Source organism: Aquarana catesbeiana, linkage group LG05 (assembly GCF_042186555.1).
Source record: "Aquarana catesbeiana isolate 2022-GZ linkage group LG05, ASM4218655v1, whole genome shotgun sequence".
Classification (NCBI taxonomy): domain Eukaryota; kingdom Metazoa; phylum Chordata; class Amphibia; order Anura; family Ranidae; genus Aquarana; species Aquarana catesbeiana.
Window position 1 is genome coordinate 529,126,391 of NC_133328.1, and position 23,996 is coordinate 529,150,386.

At 44.4% G+C, this 23,996-nt stretch overlaps 1 pseudogene; it reads left to right on the forward strand.

Annotated features, from left to right (window-relative positions):
• Nucleotides 1-23,996, forward strand: part of LOC141145229 (NXPE family member 1-like) — an 83,686-nt pseudogene that overhangs the window by 56,171 nt on the left and 3,519 nt on the right.

Here is a 23,996-nt window from a genome sequence, read left to right on the forward strand (position 1 = left end):
TAAATAAATCCGCGCTGCAACTGAATGGCGTACCTGCTAAGCAAATGATGGTTAACAAAAAACAAAGTAACATTACAGTATAACAGTAATACTTACCATACCTGCAAAGCAAATACAAAAAAAAACCAGTAAAAAATAAAACATTTAACGCAACCTGTGCCTACCTAAAATATATATATGCCGAAGCATGGGGGCATCCTCCCGCAAAAGGCAGGAGCAAATCGCTCCTCCACCCACTTCTGCCCCCACGCTTTGGCATATATGCTGAAGTATGTAACTGTGGTGGTGAAATCACCTCCGACAGCGCTGGAGTCACGGCTTTATGTATCGTGGGAGCAAACGCTGTTGCTGTCAAGATAAATAAATCCGCGCTGCAACTGAATGGCGTACCTGCTAAGCAAATGATGGTTAACAAAAAACAAAGTAACATTACAGTATAACAGTAATACTTACCATACCTGCAAAGCAAATACAAAAAAAAAACATAGTAAAAAATAAAACATTTAACACAACCTGTGCCTACCTAAAATATATATATGCCGAAGCATGGGGGCATCCTCCCGCCAAAGGCAGGAGCAAATCGCTCCTCCACCCACTTCTGCCCCCACGCTTCGGCATATATGCTGAAGTATGTAACTGTGGTGGTGAAATCACCTCCGACAGCGCTGGAGTCACGGCTTTATGTATCGTAGGAGCAAACGCTGTTGCTGTCAAGATAGATAAATCTGCGCTGCAGTTGAATGGCGTACCTGAAAACAAAAAAATGTTTAAAACACAGTAAACTATAAAAAAATTACATACCTGAAAAGCAAACATGATAAAACATAACAATAAAACATTGCAGAATAGAATACAGTAAAAAAGAGCCGAACAATAGAGAGAAAATAGAGAGAGAGCGAACAATAAAACGACAACTATTTTTGGTTTTTTTATAATATATTTTTTTTGTGTATTTTTTTTTTTTTTACTTTTTTTTTTTTTTACAACTGTAACTTTTAAAACTGTAACGGTTCCAGGTTTGGGTCTCTCAAAATGCGATGGCATCTTGGGAGACCCTGTGAAAGTGTGTCCTAGTCTGTGCAGTGCTGTACCCTACGCTAAAACTCAACTAGTGTATGGTAGCGTTCAAAACATTCACCAATGCAAAGACCAGGATTGCCAGGACAGGAGGGACAATAATACCGGGTGTCACGCCTAAATCCGCACTTTCTGCAGACACAACATTTTCTTTGGGGGGCTCGTTGGGTAGGGGTACTCTGGAGGACATAAGGAAAATGCCTCTCATGCAGCCGGCCTACTGCATTTGGATTGGGAAGGTGAGGTGGAGCACCGTCTGGAAACAGAAGGGCTCTGACGATCTCTTCCTGGAATTTAAGGAAGGATCCAGTCCGTCCTGAAGCTCTGTATAGCACATGAGCGTTCAGCAAAGCCAATTGAAATAAATAAACAGACACTTTTTTGTACCAGCGTCTGGCCTTACGGGCAATTAGGTACGGCGCCAACAACTGGTCGTTGAGGTCCACCCCTGCCATATTAAGGTTGTATTCGTGGACACAGAGGGGTTTCTCCACAACACCAGTCGCCGTAGTAATTTGGGTCGTCGTGTCTGCATGAAGGGAGGTGAGAACGAAAACATTCTTCTTATCCCTCCACTTCATAGCGAGCAAATTATTATACTTCAAGCAGGCTCTCTCCCCCAGCCTAAGACGGGACTCTACAAGCCGCTGGGGAAAGCCCCGGCGATTAGGTCGCACGGTGCCACATGCTCCAATTTGATGATCAAAAAGGTGACTAAAAAGTGGCACGCTCGTATAATAATTGTCCACGTACAAGTGGTACCCCTTTCCGAATAAGGGTGACACGAAGTCCCACACTATCTTGCCAGCGCTTCCTATGTAGTCAGGGCAGTTTGTCGGCTCTACGTGACTATCTTTGCCCTCGTAAACCATAAAACTACATGTATAGCCTGTGGCCCTGTCACAGAGCTTATACATCTTGACCCCGTATCTGGCACGCTTGCTGGGAAGGTACTGTTTGAATGACAAGCGGCCAGAAAACTTAATCAGGGACTCATCAACGCAGACAACTTGATGGGGAGTAAACAAGTCTGCAAAACATTGGTTGAAATGGTTTACGAGGGGCCGAATTTTGTAGAGCCGATCGTATGCAGGGTCTCCACGAGGACGACAGAGTTCATTGTCGTTGAAGTGCATGAACCGCAAAATCTGCTCGTATCGTGCCCTGGTCATGGAAGCAGAGAACACGGACATATGGTGAATTGGGTCAGTGGACCAATATGACCGCAACTCACTCTTTTTGGTTATGCCCATGTTGAGGGAAAGGCCCAGAAAGATCTTAAATTCGGAGACCGTAATTGGTCTCCAATCTCTGGCAAGGGTGGACTGGGGATTAGCGGAGATGTGTTGACCAGCGTATAAATTGCTTTGGTCCACAATAGATCTATAGAGATCTTCGGTGAAAAACAGTGAATAAAAATCCAGTGGCATAAAGTCAACTGTTTCCACCTGAATTCCGGGTTGGCCAGTGAAAGGGGGAAGTACGGGTGCTGCAGAAGTGGTGGGTACCCAATTCGGATTGGCGAATGCAGCAGGAAGGGCACTATGGGCACGACGGGCCTGTGTTCGTCTTCTTGGTGGCAGCGGGACACTACTAGTGCTTGCCACCTCACCAGCTTGAACTGCACTTATGGGACTCGCCACGTCACCACGTGATACTGCAGTGCTGGATGTACGACCAGGGTGTACTAGGCCGCTGGTGCTTGCCAGTTCACCAGAAGGAATAGCGGCGCTAGTACTTCTCTGCTCCATACGAGGGACCTGCGGTTCTTGCACTTCAAGGACAGAAGAAGAAGTTCGGGGTCTGGTACGCCTGACCCTAGCAGGGACCACAACTCCATCGTCAGAGCTATCTGTCATGGAGCCGCTGTCCTCTACAGGTTCGTATTCTGAGCCTGAACTTGACAGATGAGTGACTTCCTCTTCACTATCTGTCATGCTCAGAAACGTGTAGGCCTCTTCACTAGTGTACCTTCGATTTGCCATTTTGGGCTCTAAATTTAGGGGTACACTAGTGAGACTCACAGGCAAAAAAGCTCCTGACTGTCAGCGACTGATTGAAAGCGCTACCAAAAAACTGTTAGCGATCGCAGGGATCAGGCCTGACTCTGCGAACGCTGCAGTTATGTGTGCTTAGTGTTTTGTGACAGTTATCGATCGATACTGCACTTGGGTGGGCTGGGCTGGGCAAACCGCAGGTGCTAGTAGGTATCTGGGCTGATCCCGCTAACACTGCGTTTTTTTTGGGGGACCCTAAACTGCTGGGGAGTATAGATCTGATCGGATCAGATATCGATCCATTCAGATACTATAGCACTAAGGGAGGTGTATGCTGCGTGCGTGGGTTTTAGCGGTACTGGCGCTAACCTGACGCTGCCTGGGGCGACGCAGACCTTGTCTGATCCTAAAAACTTAACTTCTATCACCGCCGGGCAATTAGGGGGTTAAACCTTTATAAGGTAATAAACGGCAGGTGCCCTAAAACTGTAATAAACTACAAAAAACAAACCAACTAACCAGCGTCACCCGTAACAATTATATGGTGATCACTGGTGAAAGGGTTAACTAGGGGGCAATCAAGGGGTTAAAACCTTTAGTAGGTAGTATATGGGGGTCCCTGTCGCTATAAAACACTGACAGCAAACCTATATACTTACCTCCCTAACTAGCGTCACCTGTGTCACTAATACAGTGATCAGAAAAACGATTGCTTAGTGACACTGGCGACGGGGGGTGATCACGGGGTTAAAACTTTATTAGGGGGGTTAGGGGGGTACCCTGGACCTAAAGGGGGGTACCCTAGACCTAAAGGGGGCTAACCTAACTGCCCTAACACTTGTAACTGACACAAACTGACACCAATGCAATAAATTAGAAAAAAAAAAAACCTGCTATTGGTGACAGCGGGTACAGGGGGGTGATCAGGGGGTGACAGGGGGGTGACAAGTGTGCCTGCGTGTTCTACTGTTAGTGTAGTGTTGGTGCACTTACTTGGATGTCTTCTCTCCTCTGCGCCGGGACGAAAAGACCGGCTCGAGGAGAGATGACATCACTTCCTCCGCTTCTGTTTACATTCACAGAAGCCGAGGAAGCTTGTCATTGGCCAGGAGCGATCGAAAGGGGGGAGCCACGAATGAGTGGCCTCCCCCTCACCTTTGATCGACCCTGACCTTGATCCAACCGCCGCTGGCACCGGGGGGGGTCCGATCGGACCCCCCACCTGCAGGCAGGCAAGGACGTACCTGTAAGCCCTTTTGCCTGCCCGTGTCGCTCTGTCGACGTACATCGTCGTGCGGCGGTCGGCAAGTGGTTAAAACACACTATATTGCCCAAATGTTTGATGACATAAAAAAGATGATCTTAGGCTGGGTACATGAATACCAAACAAGACATGCTTTAAAATTGCGCACAAACGTGCAGCGGCGACAAACTACATACATTTTTAAAAGCCTTTAAATGCCTTTACAGGTTACCACTTTAGATTTATGGAGGAGGTCTACTGCTAAAATTACTGCCCTCGATCTGACCTTCGCGGTGACACCTCACATGCATGGTGCAATTGCTGTTTACATATGATGCCAGACCAACACTTGCGTTCTACTTTGCGCAAGAGGAGGGGGGGACAGGGGTGCTTTTTTTTTTTGCTTTTTTTTTAATTATTTATTTTGCTTTTTTATTTTATTTTTAAACTGTTCCTTTCATTTATATATATTTTTATGATTTTTATTGTTATCTCAGGGAATGTAAATATCCCCTATGATAGCAATAGGTAGTGACAGGTACTCTTTTTAGGCGAAATCTAAGTCATGAAATGATCGTAGCTTCCGGTTTCTTAGGCCATAGAGATGATTGGAGCCATTCTGGTCTCTAATCAGCTCTATGGTCAGCTGGCAGAACCACTGGCTGCATTCTCAGGTTCCCTGCTGGGACAGGAGAGCCAGAGAAAACCATGGAAGACAGTGGGGGGGTATGCCCTCCCACTGCTTGTAAAAACAGTCTAGAGGCTAATTAGCCAATAGGATTGCTTTTACATGAAAGCCAACCGCTGGCTGAAAAGAATGATACCAAGATGATACCTAAACCCACAGGTAGGGATGAGCTTCGCGTTCGAGTCGAACCCATGTTCGACTCGAACATCGCCTGTTCGGTTGTTCGTCGAATTGCCAACGTTATGGGCCATTCGCGCCAAATTCGAGTTGCGTGTCACGGCCCATAATTCACTGCGGCATCGCAGTGCATTGCTGGCTGATGATTGGCTAAGCATGCACTATGACCGGCATGCTTGGCCAATCACAGAGCCAGGGTGACTTTGGCCAATTATGGCTCAGGGGGTTTAGTACACGCCCCACACTATGTAAGGCCGCCTGCGCCTGCGGTGGCGGAGAGAGATAGACAGAGAGACAGTGTCATTTGATTTAAGTTAGATAGAGTAGGCAGGTGAGTCAGTTAACTGCACTTACAGTGTATTGTGTGTATATATATGCATCCTGGGTGTAGTGTATATATATACACTGTATTCAGTTTAGCTAGATCTGTTCCTGTTATTCTCTTCCTAATATATTGACAGGCAGGCAGGTGTTTTTACAGTATTTACAGTAAGTGTACTGTGTTCTTTGCACAGTGTGCACCTAAAGCTACCTGAAGACAATTGCTGGTGTTCTTCTGATCCTATTAATACCACAGGCAGGCAGCTGCAGTATTTACAGCTAGTGTACTGTCTCCTCTGCACAGTGTGCACCTAAAGCTACCTGAAGACAATTGCTGGTGTTCTTCTGATCTTATTAATACAACAGGCAGGCAGCTGCAGTATTTACAGTTAGTGTACTGTGTCCTCTGCACAGTGTGCACCTAAAGCTACCTGAAGACAATTGCTGGTGTTCTGCTGATCCTATTAATACCACAGGCAGGCAGCTGCAGTATTTACAGTTAGTGTACTGCGTCATCTGCACAGTGTGCACCTAAAGGTACCTGAAGACAATTGCTGGTGTTATTCTGATCCTATTAATACCACAGGCAGGCAAATGCAGTATTTACAGTTAGTGTACTGTGTCCTCCGCACAGTGTGCACATAACGCTACCTGAAGACAACTGCTGGTGTTCTTCTGATCCTATTAATACCACGGGCAGTCAGCTGCAGTATTCACACTTAGTGTACTGTGTCCTCTGCACAGTGTGCACCTAAAGCTACCTGGAGACAATGGCTGGTGTTCTTCTGATCCTATTAATACCACCAGCACCACCACCACCACCAAAGGCCCAATTCTACCACTGTTCAACAATGGCATGTAATTACAATTCTTGATATAATAGTTCACAGCAGGGCATTCCAGCGCCCACAAGAGCAACTGTGAGGGCTTACAGTGTTGTGGCAACACCAACACCTAAGGCCCCAATTTCTGCAGAGTATATAGGGCAGGCCCCTACTTTCAAACATCCAACTTACAAACAAATCCTACTTGCAAACAGAAGGAGACAACAGGAAGTGAGATGAAATCTACCCCTAGGAAGGGAAATTCTCTCCTGTAAGAGTTAATATGGGAAAAACATGTCTCCTCTCCACTAATGCTTTATCACCAATCCTTGTTTCACTAAAACCCCCAAATTGTCAAAAAACATTTGTCATTGGGACAGAAAGTGTGGTGAAATCTTCTGAAGAGGTGCACAGACAGCAAACAAATGTTACAAGGGTAATAACCCTTCCCTATGTTTTCCAAAAAGCTTAAAAATACTTTTTTTGAGTGGAGCTACACTTTAAAATGTACCAGTTCAAAATTACAAACAGATTCTACTTAAAAAAAACCTTCTGGCCCATGTCTTGTTTGCACCGCCTGTATACCGCTGTTCAGCGTATATAGGGCCTGGGGGCCCAACACCTTTCCTTTTTTTTATTTGGGTGCGGGGTTCCCCTTAATATCCATACAAGACCCAAAGGGGATGGTAATGGATTGGGGGGGTACCCATGCCCCATTTTCTCAATGATTTTCATCCATATTGCCGGGACCAGACAGTACATTAAAGCCGCAAGCAGTTTTAAATGACTTTTTTTCCTTTAGAAATGTCATTTTGTGCAGGGACAGTTCTAAACACCGGAAACACATGCCACTTCACAGGCATACTATAGACACCCCCCAGGTACGATATTTAAAGGAATATTTCACTTTTTTTTCACTTTAAGCATCATTAAAATCACTGCTCCCGAAAAAACGTCCGTTTTTAAAAACTTTTTTTGCATTAATACATGTCCCCTTGGGCAGGACCCAGGTCCCCAAACCCTTTTTAGGACAATAACTTGCATATTAGCCTTTAAAATTAGCACTTTTGATTTTGAACGTTTGAGTCCCATAGACGTTAACGGGGTTCTAAAGTTCGCACAAACTTTCGGTCCATTCGCAGGGTCTGGTGCGAACCGAACCTGGGGGTGTTCGCCTCATCCCTACCCGCAGGCATCATTCTGGTATAACCACCCAAAGTCTAGCAATATACCAGTACGTTGCTGGTCCTTGTTGGGCAAAAATTGTAATCTTTTTTTTCATGCAGCCTGTGGGCTGAATGAAGAAAAGAGATTAATCGGTGGGTATGCCCACCATTAGAATGCACCCTTCATCCACCCACTTCTAATGATGGGCATACATGCACTATTTTGTTTTAAACTGTGGTGGTGAAATCACCTCCTACAGCGCTGGAGTCACAGCTTTATGTATTATGGGAGCAAACGCTGTTGCTGTCAAGATGAAAAAATCTGCGCTGCAGCCGAATGGCGTACCTGCTAAACAAATGATGGGTAACAAAGTAACATTACAATATAACAGTAAGACTTACCATACCTGCAAAGCAAATACAAAAAAAATATAGTAAAAACTAAAACATATTTTAATGCAACCTGTGCCTAAAATATATATATGCTGAAGCATGGGGGCATCCACCCCAAAAGTTAGGAGCAAATTTTTTCCTCTACCCCTGCTGCCCCCATGCTTCGGCATATATGCTCTTTTTTTTAACTGTGGTGGTGAAATCATCTCAGACAGCGCTGAAGTCACAGTTTTATGTATCGTGGGAGCAATCGCTGTTGCTGTCAAGATAAATAAATCTGCACTGCAGCTGAATGGCGTACCTGAAAACAAAAAATGGTCAACAAGAAAACACAGTAAATAGTAAAGTTTAAAAAAATCACATACCTGAAAAGCAAACATGATAAAACATAATAACAATAAAACATTGCAGAATAGAATACAGTAAAAATAGAGCAGAACAATAGAGAGAGAATAGAGAGCGAGAGAACAATAAAACGACAACTATTTTTGTTTTTTTTTTTATTTTATTTTTTTTTTGTGTTTTTTTATTTTTTACTTGTTTTTATTAATATTTTTTTTTTTACACTTTTATTTGTAACTAACTGTAACGGTTCGGTTCCAGGTTTGGGTCTCTCAAAATGCGATGGCATCTTGGGAGACCCTGTGAAAGTGTGCCTAGTCTGTGCAATGCTGTACCCTACGCTAAAACTCCACTAGTGTATGGTAGCGTTCAAAACATTCACCAATGCAAAGACCAGGATTGTCAGGACAGGAGGGACAAAAATAAAGGGTGTCACGCCTATATTCGCGCTTTCTACAGACACAACATTTTCTTTGGGGGGCTCGTTTGGTAGGGGTACTCATGAGGACATAAGGAAAATGCCTCTCATGCAGCCGGCTTACTGCATTTGGATTAGGAAGGTGAGGTGGAGCACCGTCTGGAAACAGAAGGGCTCTGACGATCTCTTCCTGGAATTTAAGGAAGGATCCAGTCCGTCCTGAAGCTCTGTATAGCACATGAACGTTCAGCAAAGCCAATTGAAATAAATAAACAGACACTTTTTTATACCAGCGTCTGGCCTTACGGGCAACTAGGTTCGGCATCAAGAACTGGTCATTGAGGTCCACCCCTCCCATATTTTGGTTATATTTGTGGCCACAGAGGGGTTTCTCCACAACACCAGTTGCCGTAGTAATTTGGACCATCGTGTCTGCTTGAAGGGAGGTAAGAACGAAAACATTCTTATTATCCCTCCACTTCATAGCGAGCAAGTTATTACACTTCAAGCAGGCTCTCTCCCCCAGCCTAAGATGGGAATCTACAAGCCGCTGGGGAAAGCCCCGGCGATTAGATGCTCCACATGCTCCAATCTGAAGATCAAACAAGTGACTAAAAAGTGGCACGCTCGTGTAATAATTGTCCACATACAAATGGTACCCCTTTCCAAATAAGGGTGACACCAAGTCCCACACAATCTTGCCAGCGCTTCCTATGTAGCCAGGGCAGGTGTCGGCTCTACATGACTATCTCTTCCCTCGTAAACCATAAAACTACATATATAGCCTGTGGCCCTGTCACAGAGCTTATACATGTTGACACCGTATCTGGCATGCTTTCTGGGAAGATACTGTTTAAATGACAAGCGGCCAGAAAACATAATCAGGGACTCATCAACGCAGACAACTTGATGGGGAGTAAACAAGTCTGCAAAACGTTGGCTGAAGTGGTTTATGAGGGGCCAAATTTTGTAGAGCCTATCATATCGACAGAGTTCATTGTCATTGAAGTGCATGAACCGCAAAATCTGCTCGTATCGTGCCCTGGCCATGGAAGCAGAAAACACGGGCATATGGAAAATTGGGTCAGTGGACCAATATGACCGCAACATACACATTTTAACTATGCCCATGTCAAGGGATAGGCCCAGGAAGGTCTTAAATTCGGAAACCGTAATTGATTTCCAATCTCTGGCAAGGTAGGACAACTGGGGATTAGCGGTGATGAATTGACCAGCATACAGATTACTTTGGTTCACAATAGATCTATAGAGATCTTTTGTGAAAAACAGCAAATAAAAATCAAGTGTCGTAAAATCAACTGTTTCCACCTGAATGCCGGGTTGGCCAGTGAATGGGGGAAGTAAAGGTGGTGCAGAAGTGGTGGGCTCCCAATTAGGATTCACGAATTTTGCAGGAAGGACACTATGGGCACGACGGCCTGTCTTTGTCTTCCTCTTGGTGGCAGCAGGACACTACTTGTGCTTGCCACCTCGCCAGATTGAACTGCACTTATGGGACTCACCATCTCACCAAGTGTTACTGCAGTGCTGGATGTACGACCAGGGTGTACTAGGCCGCTGGTGCTTGCCAGGTCACCAGAAGGAATAGCGGCGCTAGTACTTCTCGGCTCCATACGAGAGCCCTGCAGTTCTTGCACCTCAACAGCAGAAGAAGGTCGGGGTCTGGTACGCCTGACCTTGGCAGGGACCACAACTCCATCGTCAGAGCCATTTGTCAGGGTTCTGCTGTCTACAGGTTTGTATTCTGAGCCTGAATCTGACAGATGAGTGACTTCCTCTTCACTATCAGTCATGCTCAGAAACGTGTAGGCCTCTCCATTACCGTACCTTCGATTTGCCATTTTGGACTCTAAATTTACAGTGCCTTGCAAAAGTATTCACCCCCCCCCCCCCTTGGCTTTTTACCTATTTTGTTACATTACAGTCTTTAGTTCAATGTTTTTTTAATCTGAATTATATGTGATGGATCAGAACACAATAGTCTAAGTTGGTGAAGTAAAATTAGAAAAATATATACATAAAACTATTTTTCAGAAATAAAAAACTGATAATTGGCATGTGCGTAAGTATTCACCCCCTTTGTTATGAAGCCCATAAAAAGCTCTGGTGCAACCAATTACCTTCAGAAGTCACATAATTAGTGAAATGATGTCCACCTGTGTGCAATCTAAGTGTCACATGATCTGTCATTACATATACACACCTTTTTGAAATGCCCCAGAGGTTGCAACACCTAAGCAAGAGGCACCACTAACCAAACACTGCCATGAAGACCGAGGAACTCTCCAAACAAGTAAGGGACAATGTTGATGAGAAGTACAAGTCAAGGTTAGGTTATAAAAAAATATCCAAATCTTTGATGATCCCTAGGAGCACCATCAAATCTATCATAACCAAATGGAAAGAACATGGCACAACAGCAAACCTGCCAAGAGACGGCCGCACATCAAAACTCACGGACCAGGTAAGGAGGGCATTAATCAGAGAGGCAGCACAGAGACCTAAGTTAACCCTGCAGGAACTGCAGAGTTCCACAGCAGAGACTGGAGTATCTGTACATAGGACGACAATAAGCCGTATGCTCCATAGAGTTGGGCTTTATGGCTGAGTGGCCAGAAGAAAGCCATTACTTTCCACAAAAAACAAAATGGCATGTTTTGAGTTTGCGAAAAGGCATGTGGGAGACTCCCAAAATGTATGGAGGCAGGTGCTCTGGTCTGATGAGACTAAAATGTAACTTTTTGGCCATCAAAGAAAATGTTATGTCTGCTGCAAACCCAACACATCACATCACCCAAAGAACACCATCCCCACAGTGAAACTTGGTGGTGGCAGCATCATGCTGTGGGGATGTTTTTCAGCAGTCGGGACTGGGAAATTGGTCAGAGTTGAGGGAAAGATGGATGGTGCTAAATACAGGGATATTCTTGAGCAAAACCTGTACCACTCTGTGTGTGATTTGAGGCTAGGACGGAGGTTCACCTTCCAGCAGGTCAATGACCCCAAACACACTGCTAAAGCAACACTTGAGTGGTTTAAGGGGAAAAATGTAAATGTGTTGGAATGGCCTAGTCAAAGCCCATACCTCAGTCCAATAGAAAATCTGTGGTCAGACTTAAAGATTGCTGTTCACAAGCGCAAAAAATCCAACTTGAAGGAGCTGGAGCAGTTTTGCAAGGAGGAATGGACAAAAATCCCAGTGGTAAGATGTGGCAAGCTCATAGAGACTTATCCAAAGCGACTTGGAGCTGTGATAGCCAGAGAAAGGTGGCTCTACAAAGTATTGACTTTAAGGGGGTGAATAGTTATACACATTGACTTTTTCTGTTATTTTGTCCTATTTGTTGTTTGCTTCACAAAAAAAAAACATCTTCAAAGTTGTGGGCATGTTCTGTAAATTAAATGATGCAAATCCTCAAACAATCCATGTTAATTCCAGGTTGTGAGGCAACAAAACACGAAAAATGCCAAGGGGGTGAATACTTTTGCAAGGCACTGTACTGGTACAGTAGTGAGACTCACAGGTAAAAAAGCTCCTAGACTGTCAGCAAATGTAACAAACGCTACCAAAAATACTGTTAGCGATCGCAGGGATCAGGCCTGAATCTGCGAACGCTGCAGTTATGTGTGTTTAGTGTTTTGTAAGTGACAGTGATCGATTGATACTGCATTTGGGTTGGCTGGGCTGGGCGGAGGGGCAAAACGCAGGTGCTAGCAGATATCTGGGCTGATCCTGCTAACACTGCATTTTTGGGAACCCTAAACTGCTGGGGACACTAGTATAGATCTGATCAGATTAGATATCGATCCATTCAGATACTATACCACTAAGGGAGGTGTATGCTGCGTGCGTGTTAGCAGTACTGGCACTAACCTGACCCTTCCTGGGGCGACGCAGACACTAACTGACCCTAAAATCTAACTTGTATCACCCGCTGGGCGATCAGGGGGTTAAACCTAGATTGGGTAATAAACGGCGGGTATAAAAAACAAACTAACCAGCGTCACCCGTAACACTTATACAGTGATCACTGGTTAAAGGGTTAACTAGGGGGCACTCAGGGGGTTAAAACCTTTATTAGGTAGTATATGGGGGCTGACGCTATAAAAAGCTGACGGTGAACCTAAATACTTACCTGGCTAACTAGCGTCACCTGTGACACTAATATGGCGATCAGAAAAAAGATCGCCTAGTGACACTGGCGACAGGGGGTGATCAAGGAGTTAAACCTTTATTAGGGGGGGTTAGGGGGGTACCCTAGACCTAAAGGGGCCTACCACTAACTGCCCTAACACTTATAACAGTCACAAATGACACCAATGCAGTAATCAGTAAAAAAAAAAAAAAAACCTGCTATTGGTGTCACTGTGACAGGGGGTGCAAGGGGGGTGATTGGGGGTGATTAGTGTGCCTGCGTGTTCTACTACTTCTATGTGTAGTGTTGGTGCAAATTTATGTGTATGTGTAGTGCAAACTTACTTGATGTCTTCTCTCCTCGGCGCCGGAACGAAAAGACCGACAGGAGGAGAGATGACATCACTTCCTTGCTTCTGTTTACATTACAGAAGCAGAGTAAGCATTCCATTTGTCAGGAGCGATCGCGAGGGGGTGGCCATGAATCGGTGGCCTCCCCCTCAGCACCGATCACTCCTGTAATTAATCCAATCACCACAGGCACCGGGGGGGGGGGTTCCGACCAGACCCCCCGCCCGCTGGGAGGCAGGGACGTACAGGTAAGCCCTTATGCTTACCTGTACGTCCCTGCCCCGACTGCTGAAAAACATCCCCACAGCATGATGCTGCCACCACCAAGCTTCACTGTGGGGATGGTGTTCTTTGGGTGATGTGATGTGTTGGGTTTGTGCAGACATAGCATTTTCTTTGATGGCCAAAAAGTTACATTTTAGTCTCATCAGACCAGAGCACCATGCAGCATAAGTTTGCAGAGGCATTCGATTCTGAGTTCTCTTGGTCACTAAGAATCACATTATTCGTAACTACCTCCTCCCAGCCACATACAACTCCTTGGGTTTTTGGGGACTGAAAACCATCCCTTGAAGACTGTTGCTGAGTATTATCCTCTACATCCATGCTGACACAATCCTCCTCCTCATCCTTTTATTCCTGTGTGTTTGGCATGCCCGCAGGAATGCTATCTGGATAAAGGGGGCCTTGGGAGGAAAGGAAGTCCCCCTCTTCCTCCCGCTGTTCTGCCTCAAGTGCCCCGTCTATGATTCCACGAAGCGTGTGCTCCAGCAGGAAGACTAGAAGGACAGTGTCACTGATGCATGCATTGTCGCTGCTCACCATCCTTGTGGCCTCCTCCAATGGTGACAGGACAGTGCATGCATCCTTGATCAGTAGCCACTGGCGTGGCAAAAAGAAGCCAAACTCCCCTGACCCTGTCCTGGTGCCATACTTGCACAGGTACTTATTGATGGGCCTCTGCTGTATGTGCAGCTGCTGCAGCATTGCCAAAGTTGAGTTCCACCTGGTGGGCATGTCACAAAAGAGGCGGTTGGTGGGCAGGTTGCATTCCCTTTGGATGTCAGCCAGACGAGCACTGGCATTGTATGACCGGCGGAAATGACCACAGACTTTTCTGGCCTGCCTCAGGAGATCTTGTAAGCCTGGGTACCTGCTCAAGAATCGCTGCACCACCAAATTGGGGATGTGTGCCAAACATGGAACATGGGTCAAGTGTCCCTGTCGGAGGGCGGAGAGAAGGCTGGTGCCATTGTGCATTACAACCATTCCTGGCTGAAGCTGGCATGGCGTCAACCACCTCTGAGCCTGGCCCTGAAGAGCTGACAGAATCTCTACCCCAGTGTGGCTCCTGTCCCCAAGGAAGAACTTAAGCACCGCATGGCATCTTTTAGCCTGACTGCTTGCGTAGCCCCTTGAACGCTTACGGAGCACCACTGGTTCAGAGGACAAATCTGCAGAAAAGACCATAGAGGAAGAAGAAGAAGAGGGGGTGGAGGAGAGAGCTGTAGCAGAATCACCACTAGCATTTTGGAGGCGTGGTGTCGGAACAAGCTCCAACAACACTGAACCCTGTCCTGCATCTATTCCAGCTGCCAGCAGAGTTACCCAGTGTGCCGTGAAGGAAAGGTAACCTCCCTACTAGGGATGAGCTGAACACCCCCCTGCAAACGGACCGAAAGTTTGCGTGAACTTTAGAACCCCATTAAAGTCTATGGGACTCGAACGTTCAAAATCAAAAGTGCTAATTTTAAAGGCTAATATGCAAGTTATTGTCCTGAAAAGGGTTTGGGAACCCGAGTCCTGCCCCAGGGGACACGTATTAATGCAAAGAAAAAGTTTTAAAAATGGCCGTTTTTTCGGGAGCAGTGATTTTAATGAAGCTTAAAGTGAAAAAAAAAGTTAAATATTCCTTTAAATATCGTACCTTGGGGGGTGCCTATAGTATGCCTGTAAAGTGGCGCGTGTTTCCCGCTCTTAGTACAGTCCCTGCACAAAATGACATTTTTAAAGGAATAAAAGTAATTTAAAACTGCTTGCGGCTTTAATGTAATGTCGGGTCCTGGCAATATGGATGAAAATCAGTGAGACAAACGGCATGGGTACCCCCCCCAGTCCATTACCAGGCCCTTTGGGTCTTGTATGGATATTAGGGGAACCCCGCACCCAAATTAAAAAAAGGAAAGGCGTGGGGCCCCCAGGCCCTATATACTCTGAACAGCAGTATACAGGCGGTGCAAACAAGACAGGGACTGTAGGTTTTTTGTTAAGTAGAATCTGTTTGTAATTTTGAACTGGTACATTTTTAAAGTGTAGCTCCAGCCAAAAAAAAAAAACGATTTTTAAGCTTTTTGGAAAACATAGGGAAGGGTTATCACCCATGTAACATTTGTTTTGCTGTCTGTGCACCTCTTCAGAAGATTTCACCTAACTTTCTGTCCGAATGACAAATGTTTTTTGAAAATTTGGGGTTTTTAGTGAAACAAGGATTGGTGATAAAGCATCAGTGAAGAGGAGACACGTTTTTCCCATATTAACTCTTACAGGAGAGAATTTCCCTTCCTAGGGGTAGATTTCATCTCACTTCCTGTTGTCTCCTTCCGTTTGCAAGTAGGAGTCGTTTGTAAGTTGGATGTTTTAAAGTAGGGGCCTGCCCTATATACTCTGCAGAAAGAGGCCTTAGGTGTTGGTGTTGCCACAACACTGTAAGCCCTCAAAGTTACTCTTGGTGGGTGCAGGAACGAGCCCTGCTGTGAAATATTATATCAAGAATTGTAATTACATGCACCTGTTGAACAGGGGCAGAAAAAATGGGCCTTTGGTGGTGGAGGTGGTGGTGGTGTCGCCACAACACTGTATGCCCTCACAGTTACTCTTGGTGGGCGCAGGAATGGGCCCTGCTGTGAAATATTAGATCAAGAATTGTAATTACATGTTTCTGTTGAACAGGGGCAGAAAAATTGGGCCTTAGGCACTGGTGCCACAACACTGCAACCCCTCACAGATGCTATAGTTGGAGCGCAGGAATGAGCCCTTCTGCAAAGTATTGCATCAAAAATTGTAATTACACGCCCCTGTTAAACAGGGGCAGAAAAATTTCCACAACACTGCAACCCCTCACAGATGCTATAGTTGGAGCGCAGGAATGAGCCCTGCTGCAAAGTATTGCATAAAAAATTGTAATTATAGGCCCCTGTTAAACAGGGGCAGAAAAATTGGGCCTTGGCCACTGGTGACGATGCCCAGAACCAAAAATGTTCTTACAAGCTATCAGCATGAAAATTGAGGAGGAAGAGGATTGTGACTCAGCATAACAGGATAGTCACTCAGCATCAGCATAGGCAGCCTTGAAGGGATCTCACATTAAAAAAAATAAATCGGTTACATCAGCATCAGGTGCTTGGTAGCTGGTGATCCAAGACTGATTCATTTTTATGAAGGTCAGCCAATTCGGTGGACAGGCACACCCTGTGATCGGTTACAAAGCCTCCAGCAGCACTGAATGTGGGTTCCGAAAGAACGCTGGATGCAGGACAGGCCAGTAGCTCAATTGCATGCTGTGCAAGCTCTGGCCAGTGATCCATCCTCAAGACCCAGTAACCCAGAGGATTTTCGGTGAGAAAAGTTGTCCAAGTCTGATCTTGCTCCTAGTTAAAGCGGAGGTCCGCTGAAAAAAAAAATTAAAAGCCAGCAGCTACAAATACTGCAGCTGCTGACTTTTAATATATGGACACTTACTTCTCCAGATAGAAGAAAAAAAAAAAAAGGGGGATTTTAAAACATATATGGGCATACATCCCATATATAAAACCGAAAATACAGAAGGGACAGGCGGTCATGCTGCTATATATATAATATACAGCAAAGCCATACAAAATATATCTATATTAGTCGTGTCTTAGTCACGTCTTAGAATCATAAAAGATACTATAAAATCAGCATAAATACAATATCATAAACATCATAATTGATAGATAATAAAAAACACAAAAGCATAAAAACAGTAAACTAGGACTAAATCATACTACTAGTTAGATTCTAAAATTACATATGGGATCAAGCTATTCAGTCTATAGTATAGGAGAGGGATTAATTTATTTGGAACAACCCTATCGTCAAATCCAGATATACCCAGACTGGCAAAGTAAAATCAGATATAAGTAATAAAAGGTGGTATAACACCATATATTAAACATTGGCGGGGGGGGGGCACAAGGTGAGGACTCTGAGTAAACTTGAATCCAAATGGATTTTTACCTTGGATACTTTCTCGCCTCGTGGCCTTAATATCGAATTCGACCTTAATTGTTTCCTTATTGATTTTTAAATATACCACCTTTTATTACTTATATCTGATTTTACTTTGCCAGTCTGGGTGTTCCAAATAAATTAATCCGTCTCCTATACTATAGACTGAATAGCTTGATCCCATGATTTTAGAATCTAACTAGTAGTATGATTTAGTCCTACTAGTTTACTGTTTTTATGCTTTTGTGTTTTTTATTATCTATCAATTATGATGTTTATGATATTGTATTTATGCTGATTTTATAGTATCTTTTATGATTTTAAGATGTTTGATTTACACGTGACTAATATAGATATATTTTGTATGGCTTTGCTGTATTATATATATATAGCAGCATGACCGTCTGTCCCTTCTGTATTTTCGGTTTTATATATGGGATGTATGCCCATATATGTTTTAAAATCCCCCTTTTATTTATTTTTTTGTTTTCTATCTGGACTGATCGTGTTTTTTAATGTTTTTTAATGTCTTTTTAATTTTGGGTAGCTTGCATATCCTTAGAGCAGAGTCCAAGCAGTTTTTCTGTCCCTGGAAGTACTTAATACGTTGCTCCTCCTATAGTCTTACCCCCTCATTATCACACTCGCTATTTAAAATTGTCCTGGACGGGGATGGATTGAGCATGAGTTACTTCGCCCTTCGCCCAGAGGATGGGCGGACGCATATTACACCTCAAACATGGCCGCGCCGTACGATCCTCAGGAAAATGGCCGCCGTAATGTTAATCATAGGACTCCGGGAAAATGGCCGCCCATTGGCGCCCATTATAAGAGTATTTAAAGACATGTTTCTAGCCTGTACACATCTCCTGATGAAGTCACGTGCGGTGTGACATCACGCGTAGGGACGGGACAGGCTCTACATGCTGCGAGAGATATACGAGCTCGCCGCTCGTCGGAGTTAGGAACACTGTTTTCGATGTGTATGTGAGTACCCTTGTTTTACTCAATAAAGTCGCTGGTTGAAACGTTATTACACTATTGGGACTCCCCGTGTCTTTTATATCCCCCTATACCACCGAGGGAATTACCCCCTGAAACTAGGACCGTGAGGATAGTATTCTACACCTATAGGAGGACCCCCTAAAAGATCCTTGGTCATATGCGTTTGCCCTATTGCCTTAAGGTAAGGGGCCACTTATTACATGAGTGTGTAAACACGAAGATGGGCACTGTGTGATTTATCTCAAGCACTGCAGTGCGGCTGTTGCATGCTAGGACGCTATTGCCAATGTTTAAAATCAAAAGGACTTTTCCTTATTGTTCACACTTGGTGCATGTCAAAATATTAAAGTCACATTATATTAAAAAGATTGCATGTCATAATATCTGACAATCCCTGGATATTCCACCTATATATTTTTATTTCTCTCTTGTTTTTTCACTATTGCACTATGTCACTTTATGTGCTATCTGCTTGCTATATATCGTGAGTCACTTAGATTGTATTATGCACTTTATTATTATTTGACGTTGCTTACACTTTTGTTAACTTGTCTATGCACATGATGAGAGATATGGATTGATTTTTAATTTTAGTGATACTATTTATGATGAGATATATCTAGTGATTATTTATACCACTTAACACTTTTTTAGCACTTAGGATTATTGTTATATGAGTGGAGATTATTTTGGCTGTTGCCAACACTTCTACATTGTTATTTTATGTTTAATTACACACTGTTTATGTATGTCATACCACCCTAAGTTATTTTAGCAAGGGTGTCCAGGATTAGCGCAGCACCACCTAGTGTTAAATTTATGTACTTATAAGGTTTGGTCTGCACCTGATTCGGTGCATGCAGCTTTTCCGAGTCTAGTCCAGTATACTTTATACCTGTTAGCGCGGGAATAACCATATATTTCTTGTACCTGACCCGTCCCTCCTGTGATCCATCCATCCTCTCTTGTCCTGTTTATCTCCCTTCCCGGCTACTGATTCCCTGTTTATGACCCCGGCCTGGCTTGACAACGATTCTGGTACTCCCTCTTGCTACATATGCTGGTTGGTTTTATATCACTGATTGTTTGGTTGTTCACTCTATATTGGTGGTGTGTTCACATATGCATTTTCCTTAATAAACTTACTTTCACCTATTTATGTCTGGTTCACTCTGTCGCAGTCACACAGTTCTGCTCACATCTGGTTTGTGACAGCTGGTGAGTGTGGGCTGCCTGGAGGTGGGGGGGCGAGCACCGCCGGCAGCCTGGGTTTGTCGGAGCAATCGTAGGGGAAGGGAGAGGAGAGCCGCTGCCTGGTTGATCAGAGCGCTGAGAACATAACAGCTTTCATTTCAATAGCTGTGTGTTCCCCGCCGCACGCCGTCATTTACAGCCCCTCCTCTTTGTCCGGGCACTTTGATAGACAGATCACCCGTCCCAGGATTGGACGGGTCATCTGTCTATAAAAGTGCCTGGACAAGGGGGAGGGGCTGTAGATGACGGCGCGCAGTGGGGAACACACAGCTATTGAAATGAAAGCTGTTATGTTCCCCGCGCTCTGATCAATCAGTCGGCGGTAGCTCTCCTCTGCTCTCCCTTCCCCTACAAAAGGTAGGCTGCATTGGGGACACATGGCTGCATTGGGGACACATGGCTGCATTGGGGACACAGCTGCATTGGGAACACAGAGCTGCATTGAGGACACAGGGCTGTATTGGACATATGGCTCCAATGGGGACACGAGGCTGCACTGGCGGACACAGGCTGCACTGGTGGACACAGGCTGCACTGGTTGCATTGGCACGCACATGCTGCATTGGCGGGCACAGGTTGCATTGGCGGGCACATAGCTGCACTGGGGACACATAGCTGCACTGGGGACACATAGCTGCACTGGGGACACAGGCTGCACTGGGGACAAGGAGCTGCACTAGCGGACACAGGCTGCACTAGCGGACACAGGCTGCACTGGTGGGCACAGGTTGCATTGCCGGGCACATGCTGCACTGGGGACACATAGCTGCAATGGGGACACAGGCTGCAATGGGGACACAGGCTGCAATGGGGACACAGGCTGCAATGGAGACACAGGCTGCACTGGTTGGCACAGGTTGCATTGGTGACACAGGCTGCACTGGCGGGCACAGGCTGCACTGGGGACACATAGCTGCAATGGGGACTCGGGCTGCAATGGGGATACAGGCTGCACTGGCGAGCACATTCTGCACTGGCGGGCACAGGTTGCATTGGGGAAACATAGCTGCATTGGGGACACATAGCTGCATTGGGGACACAAGCTGCACTGGGGACACAGGCTTCAATGGGGACACAGGCTTCAATGGGGACACAGGCTGCATTGGAGACACATAGCTGCAATGGGGACACAGGCTGCAACGGGGACACATGGCTGCACTGGCGGACACATGGCTGCACTGGTGAGTACAGGCTGCACTGGTGGGCACAGGCTGCACTGGTGGGCACAGGCTGCACTGGCGGACACAGGTTGCACTGGTGACACAGGCTGCACTGGCGGGCACAGGTTGCATTGGTGACACAGGCTGCACTGGGGACACATAGCTGCATTGGGGACACAGGCTGCACTGGGGGGCACAGGCTGCACTGGCGGGCACAGGTTGCATTGGTGGACACAGGCTACACTGGTGACACATAGCTACATTGGGGACACAGGCTGCAATGGGGACACAGGCTGCAATGGGGACACAGGCTCATTGGGGACACATAGCTGCATTGGGGACACAGATAAAGTTGTCAATATCTATTTTATAAGGTAATTCTGCATAAAACATTTAAGTGTCATTTCATGAGATAATGTATGATGGCGTGTTTAGGGGTGGGATTAGGGGCAGGGCATGGTAGGGGTTGGGCGGGGCAACTGGTGGCGAGTAACCCTTGAGGCTTGGCTAGTAGCTCAGGACTTGAAATTTTGAGCCCTGTATGTATATATCTATATATATAGATATATATATAGATATATATATATAGACTGTATATATAAATATATATTAATACACCACCTGAAGTGTATTAGAAACTGTACACACTGTATTAGATACTGTGTACACCACCTCAAGTGTATTAGAAACTGTACACACTGTATTAGATACTGTGTACACCACCAGAAAAGTAGTAGAAACTGTACACACTGTATTAGATACTGTAAACACCACCTGAAGTGTATTAGAAACTGTACACACTGTATTGTATACTGTGTACACCACCAGAAGTGTAGTAGAAATTGTACACACTATATTAGATACTGTGTACACCGCCTGCACTTTATTAGAAACTGTACTATGGCTGCACTGTATTGTGTACTGTGTACACCACCAGAAGTTTGGTAGAAACTGTACACACTGTATTAGATACTGTGTACACCGCCTGCACTGTATTAGAAACTGTACAATGGCTGCACTGCATTGTGTACCGTGTACACCACCAGAAGTGTAGTAGAAACTGTACACACTGTATTAGATACTGTGTACACCGCCTGAAGTGTATTAGAAACTGTACACAATGTATTAGATACTGTATACACCACCAGAAGTGTAGTAGAAACTGTACACACTGTATTAGATACTGTGTACACCGCCTGCACTGTATTAGAAACTGTACTACAGCTGCACTGTATTGTTTACTGTGTACACCACAAGAAGTATAGTAGAAACTGTACATACTGTATTAGATACTGTGTACACCATCTGCACTGTATTAAAAACTGTACTACGGCTGCACTGTATTGTGTACTGTGTACACCACCAGAAGTATAGTAGAAACTATACAAAGTGTATTGTATACTGTGTACACCACCAGAATTGTAGTAGAAACTGTACACACTGTATTTGATACAGTGTACACCACCTGAAGTGTGTTAGAAACTGTACACACTGTATTAGATACTGTGCACACTGCCTGAAGTGTATTTGAAACAGTGCACCACCTAATACACTGTAGATATAGGCTACACTGGATGCAGAGTATATATATATATATATATATATATATATATATATATATATATATATATATATATATATACTAGACTGACTGTATATATATATATATATATATATATATATATATATATATATATATATCTCAAATACACTGCCACTAACTGAATAACCTGCCTGCTTAATCTAAGTGAAGCTATCTCTCTGTCCACCCTAACAACACTACACATGGCCGCCGTGTAAGCAGCCTTATATAGTGTGGGGCGTTGACTTAGTCACCCTGAGCCATGATTGGCCAAAGTCCTCTGCCTTTGGCCAATTATGGCTCTCTCAGCAGAGCGCACATCTCGTAGTGCATTATTGGTCGTTCCACTGCATTCCGCGGCGCTCAAATTTCCCGCTCAAATGCCCCATAATGTTCGCTGTTCTGCGAACGGGCGAACACCCGATGTTCGAGTTGAACATCAAGCTCATCCCTAGTCAGCTGTCTCTAACTCTGGAGGTCACCATTAGACCTGTAGAGGCCCAGGACTTGGCTACACTTGTTATACATATTATATTCGTATAACAAATATTGTACATTGTATACAGTATATGTACAAAAAAAAAAAAAAAAAAAAAAGTATAGTTTCCCTCTCAATCATCTGACACTTTTACAAACAATTCTGCTTGTTAAAAATAAGTGCCTAACATATTCATGGTTTGTTCTAGTTACTTTTTGTTAAGATGAAAAAATTGATCACAGGTGCAAATGGTCTCTATAATTAAATGGTTATACAGTACAGGCGGTCCCGGGATTACAAACAAGATAGGGTTTGTAGGTTTGTTCTTAAGTTGAATCTGTTTGTAAGTCAGAACAGGTACATTTTTTTCTCCAGCCAAAAAATAAAAATGTTTAATCTTTTTGGATAACATAGGGAAGAATTAACACCCCTGTAACGTTTGTTTTGCTGTCTGTGCCCCTGTTCAGAAGATTTCACCTCACTTTCTGTCCCAATGACAATTGGATTTCGAAAATTTTGTGTTGTTGTGGAAACAAGCCTTGGTGATAAAGCATCCGTGGTTACACCTTTTTCCCATAATAACTCTTATAGGAGTGAATTTCCCTTCCTAGAGATAGATTTCCTCTCACTTCCTGTTGTCTCCCTCCATTTGTAAGTAGAATTCGTTTGTAAGTCAGATGTTTGTAACTAGAGTACCGCCTGTACAATGAATTTAGTATCTGTGATGCAATTCAAAAGTAATGGTGATATTATTAATGCAAATTCTTCTATTATATTTTTTGTCAGATTCAGGTTTAGAGACAAAAGAGAAATGCAAAACGGGAGGAAAATTAGAATACCCCAGTGGATATTTTATGAACAATATCTGGTACCCAAAGACTTGCAACATGAAGACCTACCATGAAGTAGAACAACTAAAAGATTGCATGAAGGGAAGGTTCTTCTATATGTTTGGGGATTCAACCATGCATCAGTGGATATATATTTTTGAAACTAAGTTGCAAAGTAAGTATTGATAGTATGAAACTATGATTCTACCTATCATTCTCAGAATAAACATTGAGGGTGTACCTAGCCACATTTTCAGTTGAGTTTGTAAATAAAGGACAGACGAGA